The following is a 24,694-nucleotide window of genomic DNA, read 5'->3' as shown; positions in this document are numbered from 1 at the left end:
AAACATACAGTATCAGTGATGAATAACAAAATGAATTGTGTGCATGGCTGCAATAAAAAAGCCTCATTAGAGGGTCCTTTCCTTTCACTAAATAAGTAAATAAAAGCTATATGGGCAGGGTCCCAGTCCATGTTGAGGCACTGGCCTCTTTTTATAATATTACACAGACAGAATGGATATATCTAGTTAGGATGATTGAAAGCTCAAGATCACAGACAAGCATGCATCTTAAATGCACATTTCTCAAGTACTAATGATTTTAGATAACAGAAAAATGAAAGTGGTACAGCGTTGTGCATTTAAGTTGCATAAATAATAAATTTACAGCATCTATTTACACCAAGGTAAGGGGAGGGCAATTTACAAATGTACATTTAAGTTCTTCATTTCTCAGCAGAGCTAACTACTTCAGGAAGAAATATATTATGTTTTAGGCAATCAGCATTTTGCTGGTTATCTAGTTTACTTATTATTTATTTTATTTTATTTTATTTAGTATTTGTTTAACAGGATGGTCTGACTTGGATGGCAATCATATCCTTTTTCAGCAGAGGCCTTGAGAGAAAATATCTACATTGATGAGAAGACACTTCTACACTGAATGTCAATAGTGTGAACAGGGCACATAGACAAAATATATAATCATAGTGTACATATACATAAGGTAGACCTAAATGTAGCTCATACATAAGTCATAAGATTTAGAGGAGTCAAGAAGAAATAGCAAGAGCAGAACAGAGGCAGGAAATAAGCTGTTAAAAGGTGTATTACAGAGAAAGGAAGAGAGAAAATGCTGCATCGGAGAATAGAGTATAAACAGTATAAATAGTTTAGAGTATAAGTTTCCACAATTTGAGTTTGATTATCAATATGACACATGGTATGACCAGAGCCATGTATAGTTTAGGTGACCTTTGAGATGAAGTTTGAAGTTTTAGTGAATGGGTACTTGTATTATGAAAAGAGGGATGGAGTTTTATTTATTTTTTTTGACAGCTGGAATGTAAATGTGTGATTTGGATGATTTTAGATGTACATTAATGCTGGATCATCAGGTACAGGTGTAGTCAAAAAGCATAGTGCAAAGAAAGGGCTGGGCAGTTGTCAGGTTGGTAGCTTAGCTGGTATGCAATTACTAGTTGAGTGTATAAAAGATGATTTGTCAATTCAAGCCATTTCAGTCCTTTTAAGACAGTATAATAATGGGCATAGGAGGGGAGGTTGGTTACAAATGTTGCTGTTTTGTTGTACCATAACATTAGTTTAGTTTTTAGGGTAGCTTTAAGGGTAGTTAGTATGTGAGAAGTATAGAGCAGAGAAAGTAAGAGGTATGTGTTTGCTAGGGTTTTGTTACACTAAACTTGGTAAGGTAGGGCTTGGATCCATAGAGTCCATTTTTTTATCCCAGTATTTTTCTTAAAAGTAAAATAAGAGAATAAACACTGTCTAATATATTGATTATACTGAATAGACAACTTTTAACAACGATGAAACTAAATCAGCTATTTACATTATTTACAAAGGCCTGAAAAATGTTTAAATATTACAAATATTTTAAGAAAAAACTTTGTGTAGCAAACACATGATGATTATACATGGTTACAATGTAGTTAGGAAAGTCTCAATTAGGTTTGGAACCTCTGTCTGTGGATTGCTAGTAAAACTCCTTGGATATAGTCTAAGTTCTTTAGCTCTGACTTCCTTGTTTATAGTTTCTTCGCGTAAGGAGAGAAATTCACCTAAACTCCGAGAGGTGATAGAGGTCCATTTGCTTGTAATACATTTCCTGGCTATTGCTAATATTGTCGATAAAAATTATGAATTTGATTTAATCAAAGAAAATGTTTCAGCAGCATTAAGGAAAAAAAAAATTAGTTAATGTGAAGTTATCTGAAAGTAAAGCTGAAAGAAAATCATCAATATCTCTCCAAAAGTCCTTAGTTTAGAGCAATCATAGAAAATATGGAACTGATCTGCATTGCATGATGTTAGACATCTCCAGCAAGTGATGTTACCTGATTTTTTGAATTTAGCAATTTTGTCAGGGGTTAAAAATGTTCTGTGTAAAAACTTCCAAGTAAATACACTGCAATATTTTTCCCAATAAGTAAGTTTTACTGAAGATAGAATTTTAAGATTTCCTGTCTGGGAGAGACTATGTAGTACACCTTTAGTCATTGCTTAGTTATTAAAATGGACCTGTAATTTAACAGAATGCTGTATAATTTGGATACTAAATTGTCAAACTGTTGGTTATTAAATAATATTTCAGATATGACTGTAATCGAGGGAGGTTGCTCTAAATATGAAGAGTTCTGTATAATTCTGCATAAGTCTTGAAAATAAGTAATTACACTTTGTATTAATAACCAGTCTTGCAGCAATAAGTTTACAGTCTCTTATAATTGCTGAAGTTGTAAAGTTTCCAAATTTTTAGTACATTGTTTCCAACAAATAACATTTTTTTGTTTCACATTCATTAAAGATGTTAATGTGAAGCGTATCTGGAAATTTTTTTGTGATTTTAAAGGTGATTTTTAGGTCAAATCAGGATTTGATATCTGCATTTGAGTATATTATTTTCTAAAGTTGTTAATAATGTTATTTAGATAGTTCAGTTTTGTGGGTTTTGTCACATTATATTAAACAGTGTAACTAAGAAGAAACCAGAAATTATTGGAGGGATGTTTGGAAGGAATTTTAAATGACAGTGAGTTTTGATTCTGTATTCTAGCTATAGTGAGATCTTTTTAATTTGAGTTGTAATTTCGATCAGTCCAATTTAATGTACGTTTAAGTAATGATGCTTTGATATAGGCTTACAAGTCATGAAATCTTAATCCACCACCATCCCAAGATCTAACATGGTACATATACACAATCCTATTTTGTTTGGGTACCATAGAAAGTTTAATAAAATTTTATTTATGAGTTTAATATAATTATTCCAATGATGGGAGTCTAGAGTCAGAATAATATTTAAAATTTGTGGAAGGAGAGTCATTTTTAACAAATGTAGTCTGTCATTAAATGAAAAAAAACATATTGTTCCAGCTGCTTATGTATGTATTTACCTGAGATATTATGTTTTTGTAATTTGTTTCTCTAGTTTTTTCCAAGTTTTTGCAAAAGGTTATCCCTAGATAGTTTAGTGAATTAACTTGTTCTCCAATGATGCTTTGGTTAACCAGTTAAGATTTTCCTTTGTCATTAAAAATATTATGTTTAGAATTTTTCTTATTAAAGTGGAGGCCTGAAATTTTTTGAAAGTTATTTATTATTGTGTCTAGTTCTAATAATTCTTTATTTAACTTAGATAAGGTAAGCAGAATATCATCCACAAATAGAGCTATTTTAGAATTGTATTGATTATAAATATTAATGCCTTTGATTTCTTGATTATTTCTTATTGATGACACTAATATTTCTATGACAAGGGCACATAACATTGGGGATAAAGGGAAACTTTGTTTAGTACTGTTGGTTATGCACTTTGAAGTGAAGGGGCCTAATTTGACGTATGCCAAATTATCTTTATAAATAGCCTTTATCGTGGTGGAGATATTGGAAATGAAAATACTTTTAGTGTTTCAAGCAAAAAAAAAAAAACAGTTTAGCAAATCAAATGCTTTTTTTATGTCTAGACCCACCAAAAGAGCTTCCTCTTTTTCTTTGTTTAAGAGTTTTATTAATGTTAATATTCTTTTGATATTATCATAAGTGTGCCTTTTATGTATAAAACTGGTTTGGTCATTATGAACTAATTGTGAAAGGAGAACCTTTATTTCGTCCACAGATATAGACATTAAAAATTTTGCAGTCATTATTTAATAAGAACATTGGTCTATATGATTTACATAGCTGCAGATATTTGTTGGATTTAAAAATAGAGATAATCAAGAAATATCTCCAAGAGGGAGGGATCAAATGTGTAGTTTGTACTTCAAACAGGATGTTATGAAGTAAAAACATAATTGAATCTGGAAAACCCTTATAAATCTCTGTTATAATGCCATATATGTTGGGATCCTTGTTAGGTTTAAGATTTTTGATTGTATTTTTTGATTGTATTTTTGATTTCATTTAGAGTTATTCATTTCTCTAGAGTTGTACTAAGATTTTCTAGGATTGCCTTCAAATTTAAAGTGATTAATTCTTGGGTTGTAACATTTTTGTTTATATTATCAGTGTTTATTGTTTGGTGAAATGCTGTCTAAAGGCTTCTAATATATCTCTGATATCAGAAACCATCTTGTTAGTACCGTCATGTAATAATTTTAAGATGTTATTTGTCTTGGAATGTAATTTTGCTCTTAATAATATATTGTGCATGTGTTTGGGAGTAAGAGCATAAGAGTTTAATTTCAGTTTTTCTAATGCTTAGTTTGTTTTGTGTGCCAACATATCTAGATATTTCTTATTTAATGCATCTATTTCTTTTTTGTTATTTGAGTTTGATGGTGATGATCTAGATCTCAAGGAGGTTAATTGAGATTGCAGGTTTTGTAGTTCTGATTCCCACTACTTAAGATTTTTCTTATACCAGACTATAGTTTTAACATAAATATATGCTTTTAGGGCATCCCAAATCATAGCAATGTTTGTATCAGGGTTATTATTTGTCTCTAAGAAGAAGTATAATTCTGATAATAACAATGGTTTGAAGTCTTTTAGTTTGGTGATATAGGCAGAAATTTTAGTAATAGTATTTAGTTTCTTGAAGTCTAATGGTATACATAAAACAACCATGGTCTGATAAAGGACAAGGAAAAATAGTAAAGGATTTAAGCTTTCATTTTAAATCATTGGTGATAAGAACATTATCTCTTCTGGTTTGATTTTTAAATCTGTGAATCAGTGTGTGTATAACAGAGTGACATGCTATTTTTAGAGTTATATGTATCATACAGATTATGATAATTTAGCCATTTCTTAAGAATTTTAGCAGTGGATGTTGGTCTAAATGGTCCACTACTTGTTGTATCAGAATGATCTAATAAGCCAGGGGTTCCCAAAGTGTGTGGCATGGTGCCCTGGGGAGCAGCGGCTTCCTCACAGGGGTGACACAAACTAATACCCTTCACTTACAATTTTTTTCTTTTGTTTTTTAATTTTTGCACTGTTTGAGGTGACGTCATCTCGTATGTGATGACGTCAGCTCTGTCAAGGCTACCAACCTGTCGGAATTGAGCAAGGAGCTCACGCATTTCCGACTGGGCTCAAATGCGAGCGGGAACCACAACAAATGGATTATGTTCGGGGAACAAGAATCGGACCTGCAGTGGGTATAGCCAGAAAGAATGAAGTCTCCATGCAAGTAAGGAAACTTTCAGAGAAGTGTGTGTGTGTGTGTGTGTGTGTGTGTGTGTGTGTGTGTGTGTGTGTGTGTGTGTGTGTGTGTGTGTGTGTGTATGTGTGTGTGTCTGAGTGACTGAGTTAAGAAGTACACAACTGAAGGATCATGTTAGTGCCTGAGAGTGAATGAGTAAGGGACTACAATGCAGACAATGTCTTGTCCGTTGGAATAAAGAGATATGTAAGGGAAAGCACCATTTTAGGAGTGAGTTTAAGGATGTGTGTTTGTCTGGTTGTTAGAGTACTTTGTGATTTTTAGTCGAGTGAATTTAAGACAGGAATGCCATATTTTAGGATGGATGAATATGCTATTTCTATCAGCAGGTTGGATATAGGAAACATACTAATCTGAAACCTTGATTTCCACAAAGAACAGCTAAGGTTAAAGTGTCATGTTTTGCATACAGCTTCTATGCACTGCAATCTACAAAACTTCAGTTGTAATAATCTGCTTCACATAACCCCGTTTCAGTAAGGAGGTGTACTCTAGTTTGATATTTTTATCACTGTACCACAGTTTCGGCATAAATGACAGGCTAAACTGAATCCTTGATTTTCTCAAAGAACTGTAAAGCTAAGGCATCATGTTTTGCATACTACCTCCATACACTGTATACTACAAAACGGCCATGAGAAAGTGATCCTTGCATAATCCCCTCCTTCTGAATGAGATGAATAGTAAAGGTCAGCAGTCATGAGGATTATCCCCTGAAAATCCAAACTGTGCCCTGACGTTGCCAACAGGCGAGGATTAACAAAATAAAAATGAATGTATTAACTCAAGATTTTACTGTAGCTGAAGTAAGTTATCTGTTTGCTAATAAGCTGATAGATCAGTATACTGCTTCAAGAAGAATAAACACAATCCCGTCTAAAGTTCCTTAAAGGTGTTGTAGTTTGTTCAATGGATAAGCTCTTTCTTTCTTTCTTTCTTTCTTTCTTTCTTTCTTTCTTTCTTTCTTTCTTTCTTTCTTTCTTTCTTTCTTTCTTTCTTTCTTTCTTTCCTTCTTTCTTTCTTTCTTTCTTTCCTTCTTTCTTTCTTTCTTTCTTTCTTTCTTTCTTTCTTTCTTCAGATCTGAAGGAGAGGGAGCAGTGATACTTTGCAAGTATTAATATTAGGCTAGTAATTATGTGGAGTTGTAAAGTTAATGTTGAGAGAGTGTGTAAGGGGAAATCGTTGTCTACCAATGATATTAGTAAGTCATATTAACAGGATGTATAGAGATGTGGTAGGAGGGAGTAGTTAGGAGAAAGGAGCAGTTAGAGCGTAAGACTGAGACTATGCACTGTTAATGAGCTGTTTCTTGCAGTCCAGGGTTTCTTTCCCACAGCCTGCATTTACTTGCTGTGTGACTTAACAAGTCACTTAATCAGATAGTGATCTGAGGCAGTTGGTAACTGGGCTAGGCTTCTCAGTGGTCTCTGTAACCACATGTCTGGTAACCACTATGAATCTATGAGCCCCCACTGTAGATTTGATCTGGGACACTCCCCCCAGTCCCATCTCTTTACCACATTCTACCTAATAGACTCCTTCTGCATTGTTTTTAGTCATTTTTAATTTAATTGCATTTTTTAAACTGTTTGGTCTAACATTGCTACATATGCAAGTGTGCTAGCTTGCACTGCATTTCAATTGTTTTGACTGCTGTTTTGGCTACTTTTCTGAATATATATATATATATATATATATATATATATATATATAAATACCTTTCCTGTAACTAGTGTAGTCCAGATTCAGATTTGCTATATCCAGGACTGTATGTACACTTCTGTGCCCCCCCCAAGCTTTCTGTGTTGGAGGGAAGCCTTCTAGCTTATCAGTGGGAGTGGTAAGCACTAGGTAACCTATCTACCACATAAGGAGTGGTTATGGCCCAGAAATTGTAGTTGTTGGCCATTTGGGCAGTTTTTCCATCTCTCTAAACTATCTGATTTAAAAGCCCACATTTGAACTTGTTTCCCCCTTTCCTGGAACTTGTTTAGTCCAGATACAGATTCTTACTTTTAGCACTTGAATTTGCTTATTCATGATCAGCACTTGTTCAGAACTTGAAAGCACTAAATAACCTACTAATTACTACAGCACTCAACCTTCCTCATTACCTAGAGGAAAACAGTTTTGGTACTTACTTTCCTCACTTGCTTAGAGAAAAACAGCTCTTGTACTCACTTTCCTCACTTATCTAGAGGAAAATAGTTTTTTTTTTATTCAGGCATGTCCAAGGGTCAGCTCCCAGTGTTCTCTCCTGTCTATCTGATGAATCTGGGCATCTTGGGGCAATGTAGAAATTGCCTCATGTACACAGTACAACCTGTGAGAGATGCACTTATCTAGCCATACTGGAGGTAAAGCTCTCTCCAATCAAGACTGAACATGACAGTCAAGAGGAGAAGGTGAACACTTGCACCACACCACACCACACTGATCAAATAGTCTCACTAAATCTACACCACCAAAATCCACACAGAAACACAAAAACATTCATGGAGGCTCTCAATAATAATCTGCTCAAGCAACAGAGACCTCCAAAGCAGAAATGCAAGCAACCTCCACCCCCAAACACAACCCAAATGACACATAGCCCACAGACTCAGTGTGCCACTCAACCACAGCCAATAAGGCAAAACAACGTACCCAACACGCTAGTCATAGGTGACTCTATAGTCAGGCACACTGATGTCCCACTCACCAGGCTAAACAAGGAGAAGGTTACTGTCAGCTACCTGTTGGGTGCCAGGATCCACCACATAACTCACGCACTCAGGTCTCTTCACAACAAGTACAAATATGACTCTGTCATTGTCCATGTTGGTGTGAACGACCTGAGACGTACCTCCCTGGACTACATGAAAAGACACATGGAAGAGCTCTCCGATCTTGTAGCCTAGGCAGGTATGACCCTAGCCCTGAGTAGCATTCTGCCATCACCCAGAAAGATGCCACAGTACAAGGACAAAATGATTGACTTCAACAATCGGCAAAGCTTCTGGTGCCATTCTAAGAGGATCCGGTATCTGTCTGCCTGGGATGACATGGTCGACAGACCACGATGCTTTGCCAGAGATGGCCTGCATCTGTCACCCCTGGGATTCTGGATACTGGCTAAGGTTCTTGCCGCCCCTATAGTGCCTTTTTGAGGCAAGGTTCAAATGATAAATTCACCACCATAACAGGAACAGGCAAGCAAAAACTGAGGGTGATGCTAATCAATGCTAGAAGTCTAAATCTCAAAATGCACTCACTCGAGGCACTCCTTAAAATGGAGAACATCGATATCTGTGCAGTGACTGAGACCTGGTTCAAGGCTCCAGAGAGCACCCCTGTACTACCAGGCTATATCTAGTACCACACTTTTCGGCCATGTAACCTGGACCGGAACACCAAAGGCGGAGGTGTGTCCATATTCATTAAGGATATCCACACCTCCAGGCTAGTTGCTCAGCATAATGCAGCCGAGGTTATCCAAGTGCAACTAACTCTGGGCAAAACTGCAATCCAAATTGTAGCTTGCTTACAGATCACCCACCATACCCCAGGATTCCCACTCCTCCTTTTTTGATGTACTGGAAAATATTAGGGTTCAACCAAACACCCTAATAATGGGTGATTTCAACTACCCCACCATTAACTGGGAAAACTACTCATGTACCAACTCCTTCACTCAATGCTTTCTGGAATTCATAAACTCAAATGCCCTGGATCAACTTATCCACACCCCCCACCAGGGGCAACAATATACTAGATCTAGTCATTACCAACATGAGTGACCAGTGTTCCACACCTGAAGTCAACGCCTCATTGGTCTGATCTGACCACAAGCTAATTACCCTAGATATCCACACCCTGCCTCCACTCCCCATTAAGGAAATCATGGTAAAAAATTTCTCCAAAGCCAACTTCATGCTTCTTAAGACAGAAGTGGTGAACTTCATGACACCCATGCAGATGGACAATACAGTTACGACTACTGAATCCTACACATATGCACTTTATAAGCACTTACATGAGTGCATGGATCATGCTATCCCAAACAGAACCAAGATGCTATCCTCCAAAAAAAGGAAGCCAATCTGGTTGTCCCCTGCCATGAACAAACTGTACAACAGAAGGAAGAAACTCTTGCAAAAGAGAGTAAAATCCCATGAGTGGAGGAGCTTCCTGGTCAGCCTCAGTAAGAAGCTGCGATCCCTGATAAAATCCTCCAAAGCTAGTTACGAAAACAAAATTGCCACTGATTCTAAAGACAACCACAAAACATTCTATAGCTATGTCAGGAATCTCAATGGCAACACTCAGATCTGCTCTGAGTTACAGCACAATGGCACTAAATATACAGACCCAACTGATATTGCCAACATCTTGGCAGATAGGTTCAGTGCTAACTTTATCCCCTCTAAAGAGTCCATCATTATACTGGAAGAATGCAAAGTTCCTGTAATCACAGCTGCACAGGTAAAAACCACACTCTCCAAAGCCAAGAACACAGCATCCATGGGACCAGACAACATTCCAGGCTGCATTCTACACAAACTACAGAACGAACTGGCACCCCACCTAAGTACCATGTTGAATCATAGCCTCACCTCAGGCTTTGTGCCTGCTGAATGGCTCACAGCAACGGCTATCCCATTCCACAAGGGGGGGCCACCATGGACCCCAGGAACTACTGCCCCATTAGCCTGACGAGCCTGGTCTGCAAGGCCATGGAAGTATCCTCATGGAACTTATAAACAAAGACATTGGTAATCTCCAAACTTTGGATCCCATCCAGTTCAGGTTTGTAAAAGGCAGATCATGTCTTCTAAGCCTGATAGACTTCTTTGAAGCATTCACCAAAGCCATAAACAAGGGTAAGGTGGTTCACACAGCCTATCTAGATCTTGCCAAGGCTTTTGACACCATCCCCCACTCTGGAATTATAGATAAACCCACTAATCTAGATATAAATCCCTATGTCACAAGATGGGTTGCCAACTGGCTCATTGACAGAACCCACATTGTGAAAGTAGCAGACTCCAAATCCGACTTCAGACCAGTGACAAGTGGAGTACCACAGTGTTCAGACCTGGGTCTTCTCCTGTTTGGTATCTACTTCCCTGAAGTACAGACTAACACAGAAGGTCTTTGGCTAACAAAGTTTGCAGATGACTGCAAACTAGGGGCCATAATCAAAACTCCTAACAATGTGGACATCCTACAAAAGGGCCTCACTGAGACAGATGCCTGGTGTCAAAGCCATAGCCTCAAGCTAAATGCCAAAAAGTGCATTGTCATTCCCTTTGGTAAAAACTCTGTACCCATGAACTACAACATAGGCAGTAGTATACTTAACACCGAAAGTATGATAAGAGACCTTGGGACACAGGTGGACAGTAGTCTCTCCTTTGATAATCACACTGTCACAGTAGTCAGGAAATCTTTCTACATGGTACACCTCATCACAAAATTTTCTCATCCAGAAAAAAAGAGGTCATTGTTCCCTTCTACTCATCACTCATTAGACCCATTATAGAGTACAACGCCCCTTTTGGTATGTACCTCACAAGACAAATACAACAACTGGAAAGGCTGCAGAAATACCTCACAAAGAGGATTACCAGCCTCAAACAGATGCCCTACGCAGACCGTCTCAAAAAACTCCAGCTTTACTCCGTCCCATATCGCCTGCTCAGAGGTGATCTCTGTCTAACATACAAAGTCCTGTCAAACCCAGAGCTGTTGGACATGCTCCACTTAAAGAAATCCCAATCCCTCCGAGCTACACGCTCTAGGGACCAAAACCTTGTCACCACAATAAACAGAACATACCAGAGGGATAGATTCCTGTCCCAGAGACTTCCCATACTCTGGAATAAACTACCTATCTATATCAAACAAAGCTCCTCATTAGCACTCTTCAAGAAAAATCTTGATGATTGGATGGGAAATAAGAAATTCACCCCAAGGATCACCTCTGTGGTTCTGTTCAACAGTGGCACAGGAAAACAATTTTCTTGGGTGGCAAAAGCCAGGGTACCCTTTTGGCTGGGCTTATATAGGCCCCAGGGCCGATAGCCTAGTACCTACCTATGAACCTATGAAAATAAGAGGAAACATGGATAAGAGCTATGGGACTGATTGTGTCATGTTTCTGTGTTAAGTTGGAGGTGAAGCCACTGAGATACTAATCAGGGTTCAAGTGATGTTTCCTGTATGAAAGCATTTGCTCATGGCTTGTTGAGCTGTTTTTCTATGGTTGTCTGAATTCCATGTAGGCAACAGCTTTCTTAATTTTCAGAATGAGGGATTCCTGGATGTTAGTGGCTAAAACAGTGAAGCAGTGGTTGGTGATGTGTACTTTGTTTCTTGGGGTTATTCATTTGGGTGTCTTTTGTGAGGTTAATCTATGATTGTAGTTCAAGATATTTGCATGTCTGATGGTCAATGCTGGAAATTTGTTTAGGGTAAATAGTTTAGTTATTAGAGATGCCAAAATGAGAGAGTTCCTCTGTTTGATAGGAAGTCAGAAGACTTTTTGTAGGATGGAACAGTGATGTTCCTATTTGGGAAAAAGAGAAAGAAATATGAAGCATTAAATGGTTTGAAAAGCTTTTGATTTTTGGAGAAGATGAGTGTGAAGAATTGGAGCCCATATTTGAGTTGGGCTGTTCTGCCTGTGTGTGCCAGGAAGTGGTAGATTTTCCATACCCATAATATCAGTGAATTTTTTCCCCTTAAAATTTACTGTAAAAGCATCTGAGTGAGTTTATGTCAACAGTTGTGTGAAGGAGAATTTAAGTGAATAAGTTAATTTATGAAGTGGTACGTGTAAATTTTGGCTAAGTATGAATGTGTGAGCGGGTGAGTAAGTGAATCAATATTCAATGATGGTGGGAAGAGGGAGTTTCTGTTAGCAGTTGTGTGACTGAGAAAAAGAATGAATAAAATGGAGGAGTATGTGAATAAGTGTGGAAATCTGAGACAGTGAGTGAGCGAGTGTATGAGTCACAGACTGAATGACTGGCACAGTTAGCAGAATAATGGATGCATTTGTGAATGGGGTGTTATATGTATGAATGTATGTGAAGGTTAATGAATAAACTGGTTGTTTTTAAACCAGTAACTGAAAGAAACATTAAATCAATTATTTTCACTGACAGTAGTAAGAAAGCATTCAAACTGCAAAATGCATATCTGAAAGAGGAGGATAAATGATAATTAAGAATTGATAATTATCCAACAGTTTTATCAAAAACAAGGGTGTCTCATTTGGTGTGATGAATCATCATGCTTACATGACATATTTCTTAGAGATCAAGCATGTTTTTTTTCCAATGGTGTTTTACAAAAACAGACAGATGCCCAGGACATTTATGAAATAGGCATCCATTTTACACCAAACTGATAATTGCTACATGGGTAGAAATTAGTTAATACAGTTACCTTTCTCCACCTCTTGACTGCCACCAGGTACTCCAGGGATGAGTATTAGATATTTGTAATGTATACCTAGAAACCATAGCTAGTTCAGCCACTGGCATTCTACCTTGATGCTCCCACTTATGCATGTTTTAGAACTGTGTATAACTTTTAACAGAATTTTAGTGTCTTGAAAAACCACAAGATATCCAACAAATTTGGCAATGTAGGCCAGAACACTTATTCACCAGAACTTGTAATTCTTATATTTACTGCTAGCAAAACTGGAGGAAACTTGAACTGGATAAGCAGCATTTTGTTAATACATGAAATGCCATCTAACTTTATGTGACATCTTATATTTGTGACACATCATGTTGTCACCTGTAACTTTGACATGCATAGTATTTAATACCATCTCCCCAGTTTGGACAACTCAGAATAAAGGGAAAAAGGTGATTTCTTTTTACTTCCCCTTTTGTGTGTATGCTATCTCTGAGGTTAGAAAACTCAGAGTAAGGAGCAAATATAATTTCTTTATTTACGTTCCATTTTATGTGAGTGTATGTAACAATGGAAGTACTGTAGTTAGAGATCTGAAATGTCAGAGACAAAGTACCTATGTTGGAGAGTACACAGTACCCTCCCACTGCAAAAAAAAATGTTTTGTGGGTTTTGTGTGAAATACCAAATTACAATATTGTGTATGTGTCCATGTTTGTTATTGTGAGAGTTAAAAGTTTGTTTGTTTATGAAGTTTGGACTCCCGGCTTTCTGGGACTCCATGACAGACTATGAGTACTGAGGCTACTGCAAGCTGGTACTCAAAGTATTTATTCCTAGCTATGCAGTATATGTATAAAGCCCACTAAAGTTACTGCTGCATACTGCCCATTCCTACACACCTGAGCAATTTGAATATTGGTGAGACATTTAGTGGCTACTACATGTAAATGTCTCCACTTAACAATAGAAATGGGGTGTGGGTATTGACAAAAACTGACATTACTTCAGCATGTTAGAAGTCTGCAGTTACTTACTGTCACTGATATTTGTGTACCTGTGAATATTGAGGTGATTGCTGCAATAACAGTCTACAATAGGATAAATGAGCTCCCACCCCCTCGTGCCTGTATCTTAAGACCCCAAGCCACTATTTAATCTCACTCCCTCTGAAGAGTAGTCAGCAGCTTCATCCCTGTTTTTAAGTTAATAAGATTGCCATTAGGTTTGCTTGCCTCTCAACCATAGTAGATCAGTGATATGCTGTTAAGCAGAATGTACACTTTTTTTGGTAATTGTCTTTTTATTGTACTTTTGAGCTTTTCTCCCCAGGTCTCTTAGTCCAGTTTGGAAGCTTCATTAAACAGATGTCAAATAAATAAATAAATGAAATATGCACTTTATGCGAGCCGCTGGAGGGCCTTTGGAAAACCTGGATCGAGCAAGGGAGCCAAGAATCGAAAAAGTTTGGGAACCACTGTAATAAGCAATTAAAATCACCCCCTAGAATAAGATTCCATTTTGAAATACTGTCAATAAAATCATGATGTTGTTTGACAGCTGAAGCACCCAATCCTGGGAAACAATAGAGGTTAACAAGCATCCAAAGTATATGATTGTATTTTAGGACAGTGATAGCTAGTAGTCCCTCGGGGTCTTCGTGCTTATATAATATGTGAGGGCAGATAATATTATTCTTCCATAGGATACTCACTCCTCTCCTTTTAGACTTAAATGAAGCATAAGCTAGTACTGTATAAGTGTTTGGTTTCCAAACATCCTTCCCTTATTTTTAAAATGGGTTTCTTGTAGGAATACTATTTGTGGTTTGTTTAATTTAAGGTATCTTAAAAGGTTTGAACTCTTCTTTGAATTACTGATGCCATTTTTATTAGGTGAGGCTAAAGACAAAGTCATGGTGATTAGTTTATCTAATGGTCAGTAATAATTGATTTTATTATCTCAAAACATGTAATGAAAATTTGAGACTTCCAAACTTTTATTTGTGTAAATGGCATGTTTACAAGGATTGTGACTGTCAATATGATGTGAAGTATATTACAATCAGGCCTGACTGCAGAAAGAAACACCAAAATAATCATATTAAAAAATAGAGAAACAAATAGTATATTTCCCCAACATGTACATAGAATTAAAAAAAAATCCCAGTTTGAAAGATGACATAAAATCAGTCAAACTACTTTCCCAAACCATCATGAGCATACCTATCAGCTCTAAAATATATTAGTAAAGAGACTTTTTCTGTAAACATACAATTGATTGAATAGTTTCCACTAAGTTATTAAAATACAATGAGGAAAAAGGAGAAATGCACATATATTAGAATCTTAAGTTACATGTGTAATACTGGATGTTGAGGTTCCTATCTTTGACATGAATTACTATATGAGATCAAATGAGTTTAAATAAGTACAAAATCTTTATCTGTTTGCTAAATCCAATAAGAATTAATATTTTAATTACATTATCCAAAAATGAACAGGAAAAAAGGAAGTTGGGTACCCCTTTTATGATATACATATATATATATATATATATATATATATATATACATGCATATATATTTCAAAAGATTCATGCACATATATTAGAAAGTATTGTGAACAACAGTAATGAACATCAAAGCAGCTTATGATCTGTCTCAGACATTTTTATCTAGTTAGAGTGTATGTCAGTTCAACTGTAAGTCCCTCATTTTGTATTTAAAAACATGTTAGTTAACCAACAGCTTGTGCAGAAATCTTTGGGATGGTGTAATGCATACATAAAAATGCATAAATGATTGCTTGAGCATAGTGATTCATCAAAACTTTAATCTTGTGTTCATCTATATCATTCTAATCAAGAAAAGCTGAATGTAAGAGTAAAAAGTCCCAAAGATTTCTCTTAGTTTAACATTAAGGGGTTTTAGAATGACTTCAGTGAAATATATTAAAATACATTATGTTAAGATGAATAGGTAAGGTTGGACTGCATTTATTTTTATAGGATTAAGAGTCTGAATATGTTATTATCTATATTATTTGTAGCAAGAATTAGTGAATAACCAAATTAATAAAGGGAACATGTGGCGACTACATTAAAATGTGCTTAATGCAGACTGTTCATCAACATTGCAAAAATAAAACTTCATATTCTTATAATGGTAATAATGTAGTGTCATATAGCTACTAAGCATTGTTAAGTATGAGCTAGTGATGATTATTATATTTCCTATATTATTAAAGCAAACTTGTTTACACTTTACACTCTATTTTATCTAATGTGTAGACGCAAATAATTTATTATGTGTTATATTCTAATCATTCATCTTGCATCTATTTATTATTTCTTTTACTTCTGCAAGATCTTCTTAACTTGATCTTGCTTTCTAAACAATCTCAGTTGAAGTGTAGCAATTTTAGATATTTTATATATAATAGTGAAATTCCAACATATTTTGTAATAGAGATGTAAGTTATAGGTTCATCAAGGAAAATAACCTTATCATTAACTAGACTGTATTGATGTAGCAATGCTTGCTGTTTTTAAGTTTAGCACCAGAGACTTTAAATATCAACTCATTCATTTTAATCTATATTAAATTTAGTTGTTTGCACCTTTTATTTACCTTATAAGAGAAAGATGATTCTTAGGAGTTTTTCTTGCTCAAGATTCTTACATTTATAAAACCTTGCATATAGTCAAACTCTGCCGACTGGACGGGCTTGAGGCCACCATCTTAGTGAAGCTATCTACCATATCATAATCACATTTGACTGTGTATTATTCACCCTAAGTGCTGTTAGCAAAAGTTCTGAGTACTGTTTGAGAGTAGAATCCAGGACTGTCTCACACGTGTTCTTGTCCGCATAGTAACGAAGCATGTTTTTTTTTTTTTGTTTGTTTGTTTTTTTTGCATGTAACTGTTTTAATATCTACAATTTGCAGAACTACAACATCTTATTCCCAAACAATTTTATTAGATGACTCCCATATAAACCCTCTAGCCTTATGCAATACTATTAAAAGCTGTTAACCAGGTTCTGCTGTACAAATACTCTGTACTTGTCTTCACTGTAATAGAACTTCCTTGGCACTGAAGCTCGAGGGTAAAGTTATAACAAGATAGTCTCAAAAGTTGCACAGTTTGCTGTCTTCAAGTATAAAGTATTACATAATCTGGAAGCACTACTTGAGACTTTAAATTGTGTGTATATTTATGTTACTAAGTATGTACTGATTTAAGCATATACTTGTTTCTGTCAGCTTTAGTTTAAATTAACAATCATATTAAACTGTTATTTTCTAATTTCTAAGCATTAACTTGAAATTAGTAACTTTTTCATATAAATAAAATAATCTAACTTACTTAAAGGAGAACCTCACCCACAGACTCAAAAAGAAATCTTTATTTCATCATGGCTTGATGTTTCCTACATTTTAACACTATTCTGGGACTATTTACAGGTGTTTAAATATTTTTATACATAATTTCTGAGTATGGCCACATGGAGTCTGACATCTTGAAGTAATTCTGATTGTTTAGTCTGCTTTTAGGTATCCCATACTTCAGTGCTTGTCTGTAAAATATTACATCACACAAGCCTCTTTCTCCCTAAAGCTCCTGTCACTGCATTGAGTTTACATGCATACACTGCTGTCTTTCAGTCAATTAGTTTTAAGTAATATTTCATGCCGTTCAATGACTACTTAAAACACAAACAGAGCAAATGCCACAAAACAGACTTTCAAAGTGCTTTTTACTGTTGCTTCTTTTTAGAATGGCTAAACTGCAGTCTTTTGTGAAGCCTGAATTTGTACTACTTTGACTCATCTACCATCCTCCTTCACACCTAACTTTCCTAGCTGTCAAAGTGCTAAGGGTAATTTGAGCTGTTACCTACTGTGATTGACAGCTCACAGCAGGAGACTTGACTCATGCACTGTTTCCTTGTTCTAGCCTTTACTTTTTGTATGGGTAGGGTAAGGACCAGGGAGCTGTGACATGACAGGATAGCTGGGTTTTTAGGGCAGTAGAAGTGATGTCAGTTTGGGGATGGAAATGGGCAGAAAATTTCAGTATCCAGTGGCCTTGATGACATCAGTGAACTGGAGACTCTTCCAGGGTGGGACAAAAGTTTTGTGAAAGTGAAACCAACACAGTACAGTAAGGTACTGTTCTAGTGGAGAAAAATAATCAATTTAAAATATTTTAAATGCTGTATTGTTGTTTATTCATAGCAGGGGCAGTAAACAGGGAGAAAAAAGACAACGAAGTTGAGCATTTACTAATAGAAGACCATTGCTGTGCTTTAAATGTAGCAGTCTGAGTGTTTTCAGCTTTAATTAGCAAGTTTGAAGCTAAGGGCACATCTCTAATACCATTCCCAATACTTCCTGTAGGATGCAACATAGCAGAACAGACCAACAGCTTCCAGAAGCCTTAGAAGACAGAACAGTTTAAAAATGGCAAAAGGGTCATTTTGAGGTAAGAAAACACTTAATCTCAAATGTAAACAACATTCTTTTAGTAAAAAACAGCTTAGTGAAGTAAAAAAGGAAAAAATAAAGCTAAAAAATGGTGCCATGTTTACTCGTCTTTTTCTTGGTTTTGCAAAGATTAGCAGATACTCTAATATTAATAAAACATTAAACTGAGTATTTAAGGTTACATAAATAAAAAAATCTAATATAATTAAGTAATTGTGACACTTTATTTATGTAGTTGGATAAACAATCTGCATTAGTATTTTAATAAACATTTATATGTGTATGCACCATAGAGCCTGCCCACAAATCACTTAATGAAGCAGCTGCACACATTAGATTTAATAACAGTGCCTTATCTAGAAATCAGCTCATTGTTTTTTCTTTTTGGCTATAAATTATCTCAGTATGCAATGAGATTAAACTTTTTAAACAATTTCTTAGTATTATTGCTGTAGGTTAGCTATTTGCTCTGTGTGTTAAATGATATAAAAACATTAATGGTGCAGTTAGCATGAATTAAGAAATATTAATCACTAAAAAAAAAGATTTGATTATTGATTTACCAGTTGATTTTTGAGAGATGAATTTGCTGTGCCAGCTGAAGTCTCTTTTTTTTTATTTCATTCCATTTTTTCCAGATGCTCTCTTTAAAGAAGACAAGGAAAAGTCCATATCCTCTGGGATTTTTGCTAGGTTACTGTTTGTTATAAAGGAGATAGCTTCATCCAGGTTGTTAAAGGTTCTTGTACCAGAAGAGAGGTGCATTTTGATTTTTGCCGGATACAATATTTGGGCTCTAATGTTGTTTTGTTTCAAATGTTTAACAATTGGCCAATATTTCTTCCTCATTTCCAGAATTCTTGCAGAGTAGTCATTGTCAAATCTAATGGAGTGTTGGTTAAATTTAAATGGGAATTTCCTCCAAATTGTTTTTAACACTGGTTCCTTATCAAGGTAAGAAAGGAATTTTACAATAGATCTCAGAGTTGCTGTGGAGGATGTGGGCACTGGCTTACCAGTTGCCCTATGAACTCTTTCTTTATCAAACAAGAGCCCATCTTGTAAGACTAAAAATTTGGGAATCCAATTATTCAAAAATAAAATCATGTTTTTACATTCTGCCTTTTCTGGTACTCACGAAATTCAGATATTTCACATTCTCTCCAATTTTCAAGGTCATCAGTTTTATTCAGTAGCCATGTATTTTGTTTGAGAAGAAAGTCTGTATGTAGCTCATCCTCCTTTAATCTTCCATCTATGTCAGTTATGGCTGTCTCCATGTCCATTACTGTATTTTGATGTTGTTGAAAAGGAGCTGTAAAAACATCAGTTTGTTTAGAACTATTCGCACTTAGTTTCTCCAGCTTTTGGAAGTCATCTGTCTTCAGTGATAGTGATTGTAGAGTAGAATACATCAGCTGTAGCTCTTTCCTCAGTACAGCATCCGATTGTGACGACTTGGAGTTGTTCATTTTCCTTCAAGTTCAGTCTCAACTAATTTGACAGGAATTGTTTTGAATAAAAACTTCAAAGTTTCTAAAGTTAAAATTTAGACTATTAGTAACTAGATTTAATAAAAGTTAAGGATATATGTATATTAGTCTAACTCCTGAGTAATATATTAATTTTATAGAGCTCAGAAAAAATGCTGTGCTTAGCTGGCCATCTATGTTCCACCTCTGGAGAGTCCATCGTTTTTAATGTTTTCTTAATGAGATTGCCATGATGGGGACAAAACTTGAAGTGTTTATTATGACAGCAAGAAATCTGGTTTGAGCAACAAGTTGAAGGGGTGTGGTAATATGAAAGGTTATGATAAAGGAGTGTTGGGTGGATATATTAACAATTATGTCCATCTTATTCCTGTCAGTGACCCTGAAGCATTTTCTTTAAGAAGATTACAAACTATTAATAGGTAATTACTTTGGTGTAAGTTGAGAAATGTGTGACAGAATGGTGTTGTTAATATGTGCCAATGATGAGTCACAAGCAAACACTGTCTTACTGCTTTTATATAATTTGTTGTTAAATTGGATATATGATTCATTTGATGATTGTCAGTAGATATGTACTATTCATGTCAAATTTAGTAAAAAAATATATATAGCCAACTGCTGTGCGATAGAGCTTTTGAGGTCATAATTCAAGTAAGCCGACAAAGGCTTATTTGTTTAATAATCCATCACAATCAAATGCATCAATTTAGATCATTAAGAAAGCTAGTACCAAGTATCATGCACTTATTTAAACATGGATAACTCTTGGGTTACAGTTATGATGTAGCAAAGAGTCAAATGGAAGTGAGTTGGATAAATAACATCTTAGGTGGTCTGGGTGGGATCCTTAGCCATTAAAACTTTTGTTGGCTGCATAGGTTAGAAGAAGGGGTGGGCATCAATTGCTACAGCTCCTGCTATGTGGCTTTCATGTGACAATGCAACAGTGTAGAAAAAAAAGAATTGCTAATTGGTGGCACTGTATCAAACACACACTCCCTATATATCTCAATTCTACATAAGTGGAAATTTTGTTGCACACTCCTTTGGTATGGAGGGATGAAAATCCAACTGATATCCAGATGGCCTGTGTTTGATTACCAGCACAAGTACTAGATGGAGTGTGGTGCGGAAGATGAGGATGAGCTCCCATTGTCAGCTCACCCATCTTGGGATGAGTCATGAGGGTCTGCCTTGAGATGGCTGACTCCTAGAGAGAACAGTACATTTAACTCCCATGGGCTAAACCCTGCAAAATATGGCCTGCTTAGCAACGTGTTTATAAACTCTACTGTTGTTTATGTAAAAGCATATAAAAAAGCAAGTATATATTCAATATTATTTTCTGTTACTACAACTGCATCATTTTCCCAGGGGTTAACAGAGCTAATAGAGATTTAGTGTGCCACCACAGGGAACTGGAGCTCCAAAGAGGTGGAAGGGGAGTGACGTTCACATGGTCTGACAGTCTGTCCTGTTCCCTTTCTCATACTTCTTCTGACCTCTATGGTAATGAACGGGTTGAAGAGGACCTTGATTCATGGTATGAATCAGCTATAGGACTCTTGCCCAAGCTGCAGAGTGCCTGGAACTCACTCCCAAACAGATAAATGAGAAGGTGAAATGGACAAAGATATGGATACTACAGGGAAAGACCTGGTGTTGGAAAGATAGTGGTCTCATATATTCAGGTTTGACTGTAGCTATTGTCTGTTAACTTTTAGAACAAGTGGCAAAGGAAAAGAGATTGATGTGGCATGCAGAACATTTAGTCAATTTGTAGATACTTTACTGAAAGGCAAGCAGCAGTTGTCAGTGAGATTTCTGTTAAGATATCAGTCATTCAAGTGTCAGAATGGAGTTGCAGTGAAATCAGTGAAGATGCATTTAGGGATATTAATATTTTTTGCATTCCAGGTGCTGGAGATCACAAGTTATACTAAGCATTTAGGTGTAGCCAGAATGGTGAAGGGTTGGGTCAGGTTGCCTGCATGAAAGGTAGAACAGCAGGTGTTCCTGGATCTAGGACCTACTGCTAGATCTATTGAAGGGCTTTAATGAAATTTATACTGATTAACACTCCTATGCCATATTAACCATATTTTCATAGTACATGGTATTTAGAATAAGTGAGTTAAGAGGTCAGAGGAAATCATGACTCAGAACCACTGCAACAGAGTTAGATATCTCTCGCCCAATAACTGGTCATAATTTAATTTACTGTTCCAGTACCTTTCTAACCTTAAAGGCTATAAAATGGATTAATTTCCAAAAGAACAAGTAAGTCTTCCTAAAATGAGAAAAGGAGAAAGGTTGAGCCCCATTTGCTGTACCTTGACCTTGAAAGTATTAGATGGTGAGACTATCTTTGCAAAAGTAAACAGGGGAATTTATACTTTCAGACCTTTAAATCAGTCATAAAGTAGTCATGAAGGATCAGGAGCATTCATCTGACCCTATTATGCATTCATTCAGAATAACCAAAGCCATTAATTTGGCCAAGGCCAGGGCATGTGAGTGGATCATAAGGAAGATAGGCAGGTTTTTGCCCAAGAAGTGTTTTCATTACCTAACATAAAATAATAGAAAGGGAGTGTACAAGTACAAAAAGGAGGAGAAGATCAACAGTGCAAAGAAAAAAGCCAAACAGGTATCTATAACACAAAACATCTAGAGGTTTAAGTGTTTGAAAAAAAATCTGGATACTAAGTTATTTCTTCATCTTTATGAATATATATATATATATATATATATATATATATATATATATATATACACACACACACACACACACACACACACACACACGTATATATATATATATATATATATATATATATATATATATATATATATATATATATATATAAATATGGGTCTCCTTCAGATGGTTGAACTTTTAAAAGCTCAACTTTCATATGGCCGAGACCATATGATCGAATTTTTAAAAGTTCGAACGGTCTGAATGGGGATCTCCATAGAGCACAAAATGTGAAGATTTCCCTTTACCACAATGTAGTACAATTTTGGAGTTGGTTTATTTAAATAGCAGGGGGTGCATGGGGGATAGCACTATTTTTTTTTTTGTTTATTTTTTTTTTTTCATATTGTCAAACATTCAAATGTTCGATCATATTGTCTCGGCCATATGAAAGTCAAATATTTGGATGTTCGATTATGTGAAGTAGACCCATATAAATATATATATATATATATATATATATATATATATATATATATATATATATATATATATATATATATATATATATATCATCAGTTAAATTATAACAAGACATTATTCACTGGCACTGAATTTATGGAAAAAATGAAGGGAACAACTAATTCCAACAGTCCTCTTCAGAATAATTTAACAGGAACAGCCAAGTGTGTTGACCATTTACCTAGGGATTAATGACCCAGGTTAGTTCAGTACTGAAAGTGGATGATGACATTAGATATAAAAAAAAAATCGCCATTGAAGCTAGTATAACTCAACTGATGGACACTGATAGGGACTGAAAATAGTACCAGAAAGCAGGGGTCACTTTATGAGCATAGACTTAGACCCCATTTTACCTAAATATCAGTTCAGTCATTGAAGTTCTCTGGTAAAGTTTTCACTATAGGGAAGAGAAAATAAAATTAAAAATAAACAAGAAAACAAATAAAGACTGAGTAGGAAAAGAAAGAAAATGGGCAAGTGGGACTGATAAATGTGAAAAGAAGCTAGTCATTTAGATGAAAGGAAGGGAGAACAGTGTGCATTTTTTTTAATGTTTGTAATATAGCCTGATGGGTCAAACGTTGAGGGACATGGGGTGTTGGTAGTCTTTCCAGGTAAAGAAACAGGATAGAGCCTGGGGAGGTGAACACTTATCAGAGATCTTAGGGATATATTAGTTAAGACTTTTGACTTCAAATCCTGTTTTTTAAGAGCAGGGCAATGGTTAGAAAAGGTTTGAGGCCTGACCATCAAGTTAAGATAATATAAAAGGTTAGGAGCTGATACAGACCTACCTGCTTCATAAATTTAAGGGCAGGTTACACTTCCCCAGATTAGACATGATTGGACATTGCTCAGGGTATGGGATTTTATCCTTTCCCTAAGAATTGTGTTATCTTGGTGTTATATTTAGCAGGGGATATTGGGGTGCAGCAACCCATATGGGGGTGCAGGGGACTTGCCCCCTTGCAAAAGCTATGTTTTGCTTTAGCATTTGTTTTAAATGTTTTATGTGCACTGAGACTGATGCTTGGCACATAAGCCGTAGAATGTCAACGTGCATGTCGATTATTTGGTGTTGTCATTATGCTTCTCAACATTAGTGCTGTTCAATAAAAGTAAGTATATATATATATATATATATATATATATATATATATATATATATATACACACACACACACACACACACACACCTGCACACACACACACACACACATACACACACACACACACACACACACACACACACACACACACACACACACACACACACACACACACACACACACACACACACACACACACACACACACACACACACACACACACACACACACATATGCACAAATACATGTATATTGGCAGCTGGTGCAAGCCATACCTTTGTAGATAAATTGACTGTTATCAAACAAGCAAGAAAATATACACATAAATAAATACATAAATAAATAAATAAATATACAATGCATTTATCATTAAGTGAAGTCATTCTCCTTAAATGGTTTTCTTTGAATCTGAAGCAAAACTGTAAATTAGAGGGTTATTCATATATGTGCTGTGAAGACCCTTTCACATGCATTGCTGATGAATGATATTTATCCCTTTCATAATCCACTGTTGTTTATTATTTATTTATTTACTTTTTTCATGAGTGATGGCTTTGGTGAAATATTTAAGTGACTTGAGTTCAGTATTTTAATGTTGTTGTTTTCC

This window comes from Protopterus annectens, chromosome 9.part0 (genome assembly GCF_019279795.1).
Source record: "Protopterus annectens isolate FY-2018-M chromosome 9.part0, PAN1.0, whole genome shotgun sequence".
In the NCBI taxonomy this organism is placed as follows: Eukaryota; Metazoa; Chordata; order Ceratodontiformes; family Protopteridae; genus Protopterus; species Protopterus annectens.
Note: the sequence above shows the minus strand (reverse complement) of the source record.